This window comes from Dipodomys merriami, unplaced genomic scaffold, assembly GCF_024711535.1.
Source record: "Dipodomys merriami isolate MVZ:Mamm:240054 unplaced genomic scaffold, mDipMer1.0.p SCAF_201, whole genome shotgun sequence".
NCBI classification, from domain to species: domain Eukaryota; kingdom Metazoa; phylum Chordata; class Mammalia; order Rodentia; family Heteromyidae; genus Dipodomys; species Dipodomys merriami.
The window spans coordinates 1,228,222-1,242,500 of record NW_027203394.1 but is presented as its reverse complement, the minus strand read 5'-3'; the positions used below and the strand labels follow the sequence as shown (position 1 = coordinate 1,242,500).

Here is a 14,279-nt window from a genome sequence, read left to right as displayed (position 1 = left end):
GGGCGTCCATCCTCTCCCCGTCCTGCCGTCAGAGCGTTAACTTCACCCGTGGGTGAGCACGTTCCTCGTCACCTCATCGACAGGGTTAGCTCGCACGCGAGGTTGGAGATCCCCCCCACACCCCGATCCCACGGCCTTCCCCCAAAGACCCCTCCTGAGCACGGCCGCACCAGGCCGGCCCCAGACCAACCTCTGGCATGCAAATCCGAGCAAAGGGTGAAAGATCTTCCAGGAAGCGGCTCTGAGGTGGGTCCAGCCAGGCTGGCGGCTGGAGGCGAGGAGGAGCCGCGAGGCACGGACTGGGGGAGGCCGCGGTGGGATTCCCGCCCGGCGTCTTCCTCTCCCTGCCAGTCCCTCCAGGCGTCCCCGGCCTTCGGTGACCACGTACGGTGGACAGAGCGGAGTCCCAACCCCGGGCTCGTCCCTTCTTTCGGAAATCATTAGAAAGCCTGCGTTGTTTTTCTGTGACGTCCTTGGGCTTATGAAGATGGTGATTGTATTTTTGCCGCCTCTTCTCTTACCAGCAGCAGAACCCGGGCCACGCCGCGGGGCGTAGGCGGTAGGCCAGCTTCCCAAGAACGAAATGGCTTCCTGCTGGAGTGTGACGGAGCGTCGTCGGCCGGCCAGCCGCCAGACCAGGAAAGCGTCTCCGCGCTCTCCGTTGACGCCTAGCGACAGGGATGCCGCCCATACACCCACAAGGTAAATTGACTTTATTATTCTGAAGAACATAGACAATGCCTTCTACCATCCGTGAGGCTTCTAATCCTCAAAAACACGGCTTCCCACGGCGCCGTGGCCTGCTAACTGCCAGGGCAATCACCCGAGAGGGAGGGAGGGCCATCAGGGAGAATTCCCACCGCCGCCGCCATCGCTCGTGTTTATTTCCTTTCTCTTCTTATTGCCCGTACCATCTGTAAACACGTTCTCTCCTGATTTGCATTTTCTGCTCGCGTCCTTAGAGATACCGTATTTCCCTTGCGGGCTCTGCTGGTAGCATCCTAGTTTATGAAATCTTAAACAAAACACCTCTCAGGATGGGACTGAGGGATCGGGTGTTGGAAGGGCAACTCCTTCCGTGTGCTCAGAACCGTGGCTATGTCTGCGAATCCGCCCTGGCTGCGTCCGTGCGGACTTACGCACGGTGCGTCCCGTCTGCTCGCGAAATGAACTGTGTGGGGGAGCGTCCGGCCTGGTTGCTCTGTGTCACCTGTTGACTTGGTTTGAAAGGAAGATGGCGGAGCCGTCTAAGAGGAGACCCAGGAGAATGCACACCACCCATGTGGCTTGCTCTCCAGACATGCAGAATTGCTTTCCTTCAGAATTCTAGTATATTCTTCTGGTTTTGTTTGGTTGTTTTGTGGTGGTGGTTTTTCAGTCATGGGGCTTGAACTCTGGGCCTGGGCGCTGTCCCTCAGCTCTTCAGCTCAAGACACGTGCTCTACCACTTGAGCCACAGCGCCACTTCTGGTTTTCTGGTGGTTCATTGGAGGTAAGAGTCTCATAGACTTTCCTGCCTGGGCTGGCTTTGAATCGTGATCCTCAGATCTCAGCCTCCCGAGTAGCTGGGATGACAGGTGTGAGCCACCAGCACCCGGCTCTGTTTTTTCCTTTTTTTTTTTATTTTTTAAAATCCATTCCTCCAAGTAGATTTCATATTATGGTGCCTATTTTTCTTTCCTTTTTATTATTTGTGCACTCACAATATAGCATACACCAACTTGTTTTAGGAAAAGACATTTGAAAAGTAACATTTCACAAATAATGGGTAGCTGTAATCCCAACCTGAAAATGCAAAATGTTTGCTTGTTATTTTTATCCTAGGTCTTGGTTGTGGATTCGCTCAGAAAAATACGGGAATAAATCTCTCCAAAGACTTTTTGACAGACACAGACACGTGCCAGTTTACAAAAGTATTTCCATGTTAAGAAGATTACAAAAGAAATCCCCCAAACAAAAAACCAGAAAAAAATTAGTTTCTCCCATTCAAAAGCAAAACTAAAAAGGATCCAACAAAACCCCCAATTTTCCATAATGTAATATTCATGATAGAAATGAGCTAATCCACTTTGTGAAATGCAGTCACAATTTAAAAGATAAACCAAGAGTAAAACTATACTAAACACACAGAACTACCCTTAAGCCGTTCGAAGACAGGCTCCCAGACCCAGGTTTTGCTGATGCTATGACTTTGTAAGAATTCAAGAAAATTGAATTTGGAAAGTGTCGGGCACTATTTATAAGCAAAACAATATGCCGTGAGCTTTTCAAGCTCAGATCTGGTTTAAGCTTGAATAAGCTCAATTGACAAATTCAGGCTTTTCACTTCGCGAATGAGATGCCTCCCTCATTAACTAGACTCTCTGCATGCTATCTCCACGATCGTAATAATTTGTGACCTTGAAGGGAAGGTTTGAAGGTAAAGGGTGGGAGTAAAAGCCAGGAGGAGGGGTTGGTTTGTCCTGTCAGAACTCGGCCCTGATCACGTTAGAGAACAAATACCTTGAAGGACTAATGCCAGCCAACTGGGACCAGTCTCAATCGCAGACTGGCGTTTTTCCCTAACAAGGATTGGGAGAGTCACAGCGCACAGCTCAAGTTTCGTCTCTGGTCCCAGCTCTTGCCGCCACGTAAGCGGCGGTGGTCAGGTTTGGGGCATTGGAGCTCCAAGAGCAAATGTAGTGATCCGCCAGCCGTGAAGTGAAGGGGCCAGCCCCGGCCGGGGGCTAGACTTGTTTGCGTGTCGGATGAAGGTCCCACCGCCTCGAGGCTGAGGGGCTGCATAGATGCGGATGGTGGTCGGGACCCCGCGGAAGCCATAGTGCCGTTTGTTAACCAACTCCTGGACTTAGAGTATAACGGCTCAGTGAAAGTCTTCACTCATCGCCAGGCCTTTGTCCTGGGCCGACGTTACTACGCCGCCGTTGGTTTGCCTTTAAAGGTGCGAGGTTTTGTTTTGGTGGTACTGGAGTCTGGACTCAGGGCCGGGAAGCTGCTGTCCCCGTGTTTTTTGTGTTCTTGGTTAGCACTCTACCCCTTGAGCCACAGCCCCACTTCCAGCCTTTTGGAGATCAGAGTCTCGAGGACTTTCCTGCCCAGGCTGACTCTGAACCGAGATCCTCAGATCTCAGCCTCCTGAGTAGCCAGGATGACAGGCGTGAGCCGTCGGCGTGCAACTGGTACTGGTTATTCTTAACATGGTGTGTGTGTGGGCTCTCCTGTCTTGTTCAGGTGCATGCTTGGAAGGGAATACGCCTATTTGGGGGTTCCCATCCTGGCCAGGGCGATGGGCGTATAGCTTCTTCCCAGTGGGATGAGTCTCTCCTTCGTTTCCGCCAGGGCTAGTCTGGAGCTATGGAATTTGTACTCAGAATTCCTAGACATGGGCCATCTCTCTCTCTGTGGGGTGGCGGGTGGCTGTTGATAGAATGTGGACCTATCTCCTGTTCTTGAAGAACCGTGAGTCCGCGTTTACCACGGTTTCAGAGTGGCTTGAGACCAGCCGCGTTCACCTTACCTGGGAAGGCTGAGCCGCTCTCCCCTCCCGATTCAAGTCTCCAGGGCCAGTCCCTGCTACACCCACGTTTACACATTTTTTTTGGGGGGGGGTGGTAGATTGATTTTGGCATGTGCTAAAATCTGAGGAACTGTCTGGGCTTCAGAGATCAGAGTGGTATATATATATATTATACACATATATACATATATATGTATTATACATATGTGTATATATATATATATAAAATGGTTAAATAAATAAATTTTAAGAATGATAGTAGTCTTTCCTTAGGAACGGTGGAAACGTGTTTTCCTGGAAATCTCCCCCAATTGCAGGTTTTTTTCTTTGAGAAAGCAAGAAGTTGGTTCTGACATTCGTTTTCTTGCATTTGGGGGTAAAAAAAAAAAATGACAGCGACGTTCAAACCGACAGGGATTAGGCGCGAAGGCCGTCTTTCCTGCCAAAGTCTGTTGGTTAGAATGTCCTGTCTGGTGGTCCGTGGCGCCAGCACGTTTGGAGTGTTTTACCTCGCAGCCCGTCTCGTGTTCCGTTAACCGTCGGTGGGCTCACACCGTGCAGCTGTAGCCGCCGCCGTATTCTTCTTCCCTGGTCAGATTTGGCCTGGGATGGACAAGGGTGTTTGGCAACCTGGTCTGAACGGCCATTTGAAGCTCTCCTGTTTCGAAGGTTTTCAAGCATCCATTAGATGCGAGCGGCTGGGGGGTTAATGCCGATCAGATTCATAACCAATTCTCACTGTTCTTTTTTCCCTGCTGCTATGGCTGACCCTCATATTCCACTCTTACTCCAGTCGATTCTTAATATTTAATTATCGCCAGCTGGTGTAAGCTCCCAGCTCGGGCCTGGCTCTCCTACCCTTCTGTTCCTCTTCTCCTTGAAACCAGATGTTAGCTTCCAGCCTGCTGGCCTGGGCCCGAGAAGCACGTAAACGTGGTCTCTTTCAGTTTGCTAATCTGCGGCTCTGCAGAGGCTGCGGTAGCAGCTGGATTGATAAATGAGGGCACCACAGGCCTGGTGGTCCGAATGGGGTCTTTTCATCATCACAGACAAGCGCTCCTTGAAACACTCATGAAAGGAGAGAAGCTTCAGATTTCAGTGGTTTCCAAACACCACCTCCCTCTCACCAGTGCTTCCCAGACGCAGGGCATTCGGTATGGAGCCAGGGCCGTGTAATTCCCTAATCACATGTGAGGGATCTTGCCTTTGATCTGGTTACACTTGATATCTTTCAATTAGCCTCAACACGGCCAGTCATTAGCTTTTCAGAACATGCCTAGGAGAAAGAAAAGAACACAGCTGTACCCCGAAAGATGGACCGTAATTACCACCCCAGGACACAATGCTCGCCTGTTACAACTTTACTATCCAAATTGAGATTGCCAGGAAGAGGTGAGTGAATGTATGTGAGTGTGCAGATAGGTAGATACATCAGGATCCGACAGAAAGATCCAACCAGAGTGAACAGTGAAAACAAGGAAGGGGAAATAGGTGTGCATACAAACCAGGCAGAAGAGGAGTATTCCTCTCTACGTTCCTTCAGCTTCTAACATGTCTAAAGTTCACAGCTACACAGAAGCAGCTAGATTTTTCTCTTTTGTCGGTATGCCCATTAAACCTACAGTTCATCATTTAATGTGTAAAATCGTAATTATTAATTGCGTAAGGACCAATTATATATGTGATATATAATATGATATATATATCATATATATAATACATCATATATAATATATCACCTGTATATGGACTATACAATAGATTACGAAGTCCATATCATATAGTCCCTATATGTTTTATGTCTATTAATCTATTATATAGCCATATACATGATATATATTATATAATTATACCTTATAGAATTATATAATATAAAATTAATACATAATTAGCATATTATATAATTAATATAAATATATGTATGAATATATTATATATTTATGTATATCGTGTAAGTGGCTATATAATAGATTAATAGATATATATCATATGTTTAATATATATCATGTATATGGCTATATAATAGATATATATAATAGGTATGTATCATATATATGGACTATATAAGAGACAGACATAATTGGTAAATAGCTAGATATTTAGATAGATATATCTATATATCATATATATGGACTATTAGTATAGAGAGGTAGAGATAGATATATTTATGTATCGCTATAGTAGAGCTATTTATCTGTAAATCTATATATTCCTATATAAACAGTCCATGTATGTGATATATCATATCATGTTGTATCATGGCAGGAGAGAGAAAGCATATACAGCAAATTTTTTAACATCAGAAGGAAAGAAAAACTGCTTGGTGTCTGTTGGCAACTGGGTGGCGGGCTTGCTGACTGTGTTCACTGATCTGGTGGTGTAAAGGGGGCGTGTCCCGGCGGGAAGCGGCTTGGGAGTGGGAATTCCACGTGCAAGTGTTTTCACTGGTGAGTGCGGTGTTTCTCACAGAGCTGCCAGTCTGGCAGTGTCGCCGGTGGAGCCGTGCACGGCCGTCCCGGGGGCTGGCGGAGGATCCTGGCGTGCGGCGTGTCCCCCGGGGGGGAGCCGGGGTCCGGCGGCAAAGCCCTGCCTTCTCCTCGAACTCCCCACCCCAGCTACACTTACAGCACGTTTGTGGGTAGGCCGCCGAAAAATAACACGAGCGTTTCATACTGACACCTTCCAAACACGTTGATCAGATTTGCCCTGTCGGTATTAGTCTTTCAGAACAACTTTTGGTAGGTGTCACTATGCAGTGTTGATATACACGCATAAAAGCATGTATACACACACATGTGTATATGTATGTGTGTATGTGTATATATATATATATATATATATATGTATAAACACCTGTAATTGTGCAGTACTCACACCCATCACCCTGCTCTCCTGGTCTCCCCTAACAGTTGAAGACCTCTCTTCCCCCAAACCCCCTTTGACGGTCGCGCCATTGTCTTTGTTTTATTTAACAGACTTTCTTTAAAGCTCTTTCTGTTTCTGGTCATCTAAAAACCGCACATCCCTCTAGCAAACCTGATACATAAAAATCAGCCTTGTGCGTGTGTGCGAGCCACAGTTACTCGCTTGGTTTTGTCGATGCAGGAGTGTGCGCTGGGAAATCAGTGTGAATGGTTTAAAGGAGGCGGTGTTCTTCCATCACCATGTCTAGGGCAAGGGCCTGGTCCTGTGCTTGTGCAGCACAAACCTCCCTGGGCCTGGCAGGAGGCGGCCCAGTGTTTCCTGAATGAAAAGTACAGAGGGTTTAATGGCTCCCCTCCCCCAGGCTCTTTATAGAACTTGAGAACAAACTTCTAAAACTCCTCCTGACTGCTGGCAAAAGTACCCCATTTAACTCAATAAAACCAGAGAGTTAACAGGGAAACCTAATTCTAGGAACTAACTGCTGACAGAGAAGGGATTTCAATAAGTAACTAATTAAAAACAAAGTTAGTAGATTAGCTCTACCTAACTCTTTAATTATGACGATACTCAAGTTGCTGTCTGGAGAAACTCATTAATTTCTATCTCTTTCATCTACGATTTGGTTAACTGTGCATATACAAGCTATAGATTCAACATTAAAAACTTTCATTTCACAGATCCAATTAGACTTAATTAGATTCAACTGAAGAAAAAAATCACTTCTCATTTGTGTTCAGTATATAACCCAGATTTATGATGCATATTTTTCTAAGTTTTAGTTAATTCACAAATGTGTGTCACGTGTATGTGTGTGTGTGCGTATTTGTATGCAATGGGTACCAGACATAGAGGTGTATGCCTGTAGTCCAGCACTTAGGAGGCTGAGACAGGAGGATTGTGTTTTAAGCTATCCCAAGCTACATCAGCAGAACCCATCATAAACAAATCAAAGGCTGGAGATGTAGCTCAGTGGAAGAGAACTTGCCTAGTGTTTGCAAGGCCATGGGTTTAATTCTCTAAGACTGAAAAAGAAAAGACTGATGATATAATTTATGTAGTATCATTTTCTCATTAGCGATATAGAATATAGAATATCAGAACTTTGGAAAGCTTTTTATTAGCATCAATAAATTGTTTTGTTGCCACGATAAAAGGCTAACTTTTTAAATGAGATAAAGGAGATCCATTTCGGTTTTATTTTCAGATGTATTTTAGCATGACTCGCAGAATGAAATTCTATTAACGGCTGGCTTCGGAGGGTAATGAATGGCTTTTCTCATTACATTTTTAAAGATATCATTCAAATAAAAATGGAAATCATCGGGATATTTTTTTCTAGAAAAATCATCAGTCCTTGGAAATCTCTGATTCACGGGAAGAACGCAGGAATGCTTGTTTTCTGGAAGCTCGCGGCTGGTCGCAGCTACCGAGGACACCTGTCATGAGTTTTGTTTTTTTTTTTGATGACTGCCGTATGATCTAGAACAGTAGCGGCAGGAGGCGGCTCTGGAGGCCAGGCCGGGGCGGAGGCTCGGCTCTGGTGTGGCGGTGGCTTCCGGGGGGCCAGGGAGGCGCTGCCGTGGCGGGGCAGCGGGAGGGATGGAAGCGCGGTCTGACTGTGGTGAATTCAAGGCCCGGCCTTGGGGATGAGCTTCGGTCTCAGTCAGGCAGTCAGGGAGAAGCTGCTGTGGTTCATTCCCCGCAGCTTGAAGGAGAGGAGGAGAGGATAAAGAAACGGCGGGTGGGCCGTCCACCAGGTCAGAGCGGCAGAGGACACATTTCCTACCACACACAGAGATCCACGCTTGCGGGTCAGGGAGATGTATCCCATGCGGACAGCCTGTGCCTGGCTGCGTCTGTCTGTCCCCTGTCCCTCGTCCGTTCGTCCGCTCCCCCAGCCTCGTGGTGTGATTCGGGCTGTTCACCGTGTGACACACACCCGCTCCCGAGCATCCCAGGCTCCGGTCGCCTGACACTGGCGCAAGCTGGGCAACTCGGATCACTTGGCTAAATCTTCCCTGGGTACTCGGGGGAGGAAGATGATGAGATCCCCAAACAGAAGCAGGAAGACTCAGGGATGCAGGGTGGCTCGTGGCCCGTGACGCCACCTGGACGGAAAGCAACTCCACACATGGCTTTGTGCGTGTGGCTCGTTGGAAGGTTGGAGAAGGAGGAGGCCAGCCCCGGGCGGCAGGATTTAAGAAGGCTTTGTGACGACGGGACGGGACGGGAATCTAGTTACACGGCAGAAGTCAATCTTGCGAACACGCGGAGACTCTACGTCTTCCAGACCTCCTGGAGCAGGAATCCCTCTGCCACTGGACCCCTCCTACCCCTGACCCCGGGGACCCGTGACCCTCCTGGGCCTGGCAATCGTGCGGCGTGAGCCCTGCCTGGGGACGTGTTGGGAGATACCGAGAGGCTGAGGAGAGGGAGCGGCGGCTGGAGATGTAAGTGCATTAAAAACACTAGCAAGAAAGAAGGAAAAACAAAAACCTCATGTGTCCCTGTCTTGGGGTACATTTTGCTTAACATTATCTCGTATGGTCATGTGTACATGGCCTTTGACCTTGTCTGCTTGTACTACTCACTGAAAACAAGGGAAACCATGGGACCCATGTTTCTTTGGGCCTGGCTTACTTCACTTAATATAATTTTTTCCAAATATTTCCATTTCCTAACAAATGAGGCAATTCTTTCTGACAGAGGCATAGAATTCCATTGTGTGTGAGCGCGCGCGCACACACACACACACACACACACACACACACACACACACACACACCACATTTTCTCGATCCATTCATCTACTGAGGGGCATCTGAGTTGGTTCCATATCTTAGCTATGGTGAATAATGCTGCAGTAAACATGGCTGTGCTGGTAGCTTTAGTATAGTCTTGTTTGTGATTGGTTGAGTAAATGGCCAAAAGTGGGATTGCTGGGTCATAGGGGAGCTCTGTGTGGAGTTCTTTGAGGAACCTCCATACTGCTTTCCAAAATGGTTGAACAAGTTTATATTCCCACCAACAATGCAGTAAGGTTCCCTTTTGGCCACATCCCCTCCAGCATCTGTTGTTATTAGTGTTCTTGATTGTAGCCATTCTAACTGGGGTGAGGTAGAATCTCAGCATTGTCTTGATTTGCATTTCTTTTATGGCTAGAGAGGTTGAGCATTTCTTCATGTGTGTATTGGTCATTCTTATTTCCTCTTCAGAGAAGTCTCTCTTTAAGTCTTTAGCCCATTTGTTAATCAGGCAGTTGTTTGAGGATTTGTTGTTGGGGGATTTAGTTTTTTGAGTTCTAACTATGTTTTAGATATGAGACCCTTGTCTGTTGTGTGGCTAGTGAAGATCTTCTCCCAGTCCGTGGGCTTTCTGTTGATCTTGCTAGCTATGTCCTCTGCCTTGCAGAAGCTCTGCAGGTTCATGCAGAACCGTGTTCTTCTTTATTTGGACAATACAGCTGCTGTTTTTCAAAGCCTTTCATGGCCATTTTACATCTCTGGATTCAAACTTTATTTTGACACACTAAAGGTAAATGTTATCCCTAATCTTTTTTTTATGTGTGTGTCATTACCTGGGAAGAGGTAAGGAAAGCCATCTAACAGAGAGCCAGGGGTTAGGAAAGCCATGAACAGAGAGCCAGGGGTTAGAAGCCATGTAATAGATATCCAGGGGTGAGGAAAGCCATCTAATAGCCAGCCTCAGGCAGGTGTCCGGGCCTGCCCTGGCAGGACCTTTGGTTGTCAGGACCTAGGCCACCGATGCGATTGTCCCAAACTTGACTCTTCATCAGTTGTCTGGACTGCTTTGCATTTTTCGTCTGGTTGTTCGTCTGTGGCCTGGGCCAAGCCCCATTTGACTGCTGGGTATGTCACTTCTGAACAAACAGGATGCGCGGTGGAAAGGAAGACGCTGACCCTGTGCGCCCCGTCCCCGCAGGCTCTGCACCGCCCGGTGCCCTTTGCTGCATCTTTCTTCAGGGCCATTTGTGTGAGGCCCGGACTGAAATAATAATTCAGAAGCGCAACGGCACTTGAACCCCACCGAGAGCAGCCTCCAGCCGCTTAAACGTGATCGGCGGAGTCCTTTCCAAACGTGTGTCTGAACCAGGAGCTTGGAAAATAAATTGCACTTGTTTTAAGAAGAGCGCAGTTCGGGAGGATGATGCGAGGGCGGAGGAGGTATGGTTGGGGTAAATTGTCCGCAAGTCCTTACCCAGGACACCTAGTGGACGCAATGGGAAACTGATCCTTACTTCAGGACAATCGCCTTTGATTGGCTACGCGAAGAATTCTTTTGTCTGAATTTTTTTTTAAAAAAAAAGATGAACCGAAAACTTCTCATAGCTTAACATTTTTCAATAAAACGTGCATAAATACACTTACGACATGCTTAAACATACCCTTTTCTGCCTAGAAGGGACTGATTCATGGAAGGCAAAATTCAGGACAGTATTCACCACGTCTGCCGATTCCGTAGTCGGGCCTAAAAGCTTTCTAAGAACAGCAAAGGCAATCAAAGGAGCAAGAGAACAGGAAAGCGAAGGCACCGGCTCTCTCCTGGACAGTGTCTGCTCATTGTCACCAAGATGGCCACCAGATGGCCACCAGCAGACTGGTGCATGGGTGGCCGCCCAGGAGGGGTGATTCTACACCCCAGACACCCATCCCGCAGGCCGGCCGGCCCGGTGTGTGAGTGCGGGCGTGGAGGAGAGAGGGAAGGGAGGAATGGAGCCCTTCATCCCCTGGGTCTGCTGCTCCGTGCTGCCTTTTTCTCTCTCCTTCCCGACTGAGCGGCTAACCCGTCCCCCTGGTCAGAAACAGGTGAGAAGAGGTAGGTAAGGGGATGGTTATCGTATAAACCGCACCAGTATCCACAGTCACTAGGCTGATGAAAAGCCAGGGCCGCCGTGGGATTTAATGTTCTTTATACTGGGCTGTTTTCTAAAGCCTGCCTCCCAAAGGCCTTCGCCATTCTGAATATTTCCTGGCTTGTTACCGGGACGAGACTAACCCCACAGCAGTCTAAGATAAATCACCACTGGTTATTTATCTTTCGTTCCGGGAAATACGCATATTTCTAGGGAACAAAACATACGTGCATCTAGCGTTTGTCTTTCGCGATCGTTGGACCCGCTCAGAGTCCTTTCTCTTCTTGGGTGTTTCTAGCCATACGTTTTGAAATAATCTCTATTTTTTAAAATGAATTTTATTTGTCATCCTTTGGGTCTGTTTTCATTTTTTCATATCCTCACGGTAAAGACGATGAACGGGGGTTCAGCTGCCTAAGTAAGGTAATGTGTACATTGGTTTTTAAGCAGTTACCCCCTCCCTCATTTTCTGCCATTTACCCCTCACCACCCCCTTCCCCCCAAGTTGTAAAGTTCATTTCCAACATAGTGTCTGGTGAGTGTCATTGTTGGATTAGGCCATCCTTTGTTGTGCTGTTTCTGTGATTCCCTTTCTCTTCCACAGATCAAATAAATTTATATACAAGACAAAGGGTACAGAAAACTAAAAGAGAAGAAAAAAAAAAGAAATAACTACTTGGAGTTCATGTTGATAGGCTTCGTTACATACGTTCCTGTGCACTTAGCAATTGTGCTATTGAGATCCCCAGTTAGAAGATCGTAGACATATTCTAGTTATTACGCACGAGGGAAATCATGCCACCCGCTTTTCTTTGGGTCTGGCTTACTTCACAACATATTCTTTCCCCGGTCTTCCTGTTTCCTTACCAATGGGGCGACTCCATTCTTTCTGGCTATGTGCCTCAAACTTAAGATCCTCCAACCTCATCTTTTCACGTGCTGGGATTACAGGACTGCTCCATTGTATGCGGATGATATATGTCTGTAGATCTGTATGTAGTGACAAAATCAAAGCAATAAGTATGTCCGCGGCTTTGAGCATCAATCATGTTTCGTGTGGGGAATTTTGTGCTTTTCTAGTCATTTTGAAATACACAAGGGATTATTATTATTTTTTTGGGTCCAGTCGTGGGGCTTGAACTCTGGGCCTGGCGCTGTCCCTCAGCTCTTCAGCTCAAGGCTAGCGCTTTACCACTTGAGCCACAGCGCCACTTCCAGCTTTTTTCTTTTTGCTTATGTGGTGCTGAGGAATCGAACCCAGGGCCTCATGCATGCAAGGCAAGCACTCTACCACTGAGCCACCTTCCCAGCCCCACAAGGGATTATTTTTAAACTACTAGTTACCCCCACTGTGCTGTAGAAAACTCAGAGCTAAATCCGCCATTATACCCACATGTTGGCACCCCTTACAGATGTGGGATTTGTAACATAACTGTAGCCTTCAGTTCCAGCCCTATAGCTGCAAAGGTCCAGATTTCATGCATTTTTTTTGAGGGGGGGGTTCTGGTCGTAGGGCCTGAACTCTGGGCCTGGGCGCTGTCCCTCAGCTCTTCAGCTCAAGGCTAGCGCTCTACCACTTGAGCCACAGCGCCACTTCTGGCTTTTTTCTTGTTGCTTATGTGGTGCTGAGGAATCGAACCCAGGGCCTCAGGCATGCAAGGCAAGCGCTGGACCACTGAGCCACCTTCCCAGCCCCTTCATGCATTTTTAAAGATGGAATGTGCTCCGTTGTGCGTAGACACCACAGGTCCACTGATGGACATTTGGGTGAATTCCACCTTTGGCCAGTTGTGAAGAGTGCTACCATCAACAGCGCTCAGGTGTCTTTCTGGAACTATGGTTTTATCTCCTCAACCATATGCTCAACAGTAGAACAGCGGAATCATGTGTTGCTGGAGGATGTCCACGGCGTCTTCCATAGTGTCTACACTGTTGTACATCCCCCCAACAGTGAGTAACAATTCTCTCCCACACGTTTCCATCTTTGGGACAGTAGTCATTTTTACCTCGTTTAATTTAGCTTGAGTTTTCCTGATGAGTAACGAGAAGAGCATTTCCATATGATTATTGCCCTGTTATGTGTCATTGTTTGAGAAGTATCCACTTTGTTCTATGGCCTCGATTTTAATTCTTCTTATTTGTTGTCTGCTTTTTGGAATTCCTTATTCTTTGATATTAATCCATAATCAGATCAACAGTTTATAAAGATTTCCTCTTATTCTGCAGATAATCTCAAGTCCATTGATGTACTTCACTTGTAGCACAAACAAGTTCATGTCCTTACATATCCCATTTGTTTATTTTTACTTTATTTGGCTTTGCCTCTGGGAATCTATCTAAAAAAATATCATGGCCAATACCAGTGACTTTAAGGTCTTCTCTGTCTTGTACTAAGTTCATCGTTCAGTTTTTATGTGACTTTTTTTAAATCTATTTTTTACTCGACTTTTGATCTGTATTCAGCTTCGCTCGCAAATCTTAGTAAGGGCACTGTCTTTACAAAAACAGTCTTTGTGCCTTTGTCAAAGATGGGTTGAATGTAGGAACTTGGATTAAGTCTGCATCCTCTCTTGTGACTCTGGTTACACCAGTACCTTGATGTTTTCAGTCAACATAGCTTTGCACTGTGTTTGAAGTCAGTATGGCTGGTGCCTTTGCTTTTTAGGAAAAGCTTTGACTAGTCTGGGTCTTTTGTTCGAGTTTCCTGTGAATTTTAGAGATAACTAACTTTCATGTCTGTGGCCATTGGTATTTTGAATCTAGATTCCTTTGGGTAGTATGGGCGGTGGCGACAATACCAGCCCAGGGAATCTGGAAGCCGCATTGGAATTTTAGGGTCCCAATTTGACATATCCCCTGGAAAAAAGGCCAAGGTCAACTGTGACTTTCCAACTATAAACATAATACACAGATCATTGGGAAGGTAGGAACACTGTATCCTGCTGTAATTAACACTGAGAAATA

The 14,279-nt window shown here is 46.7% G+C and overlaps 1 long non-coding RNA gene across 1 annotated transcript in view; it reads left to right on the top strand.

The window, feature by feature from the left end:
* The window catches only part of LOC138833169 (uncharacterized), a 211,209-nt gene that overhangs the window by 110,638 nt on the left and 86,292 nt on the right, over positions 1-14,279 (top strand). Inside the window, exon 2 of the long non-coding RNA XR_011373826.1 lies at positions 525-702. This is a non-coding gene — a long non-coding RNA (uncharacterized lncRNA). The remainder of the gene's footprint in view (positions 1-524; positions 703-14,279) is intronic.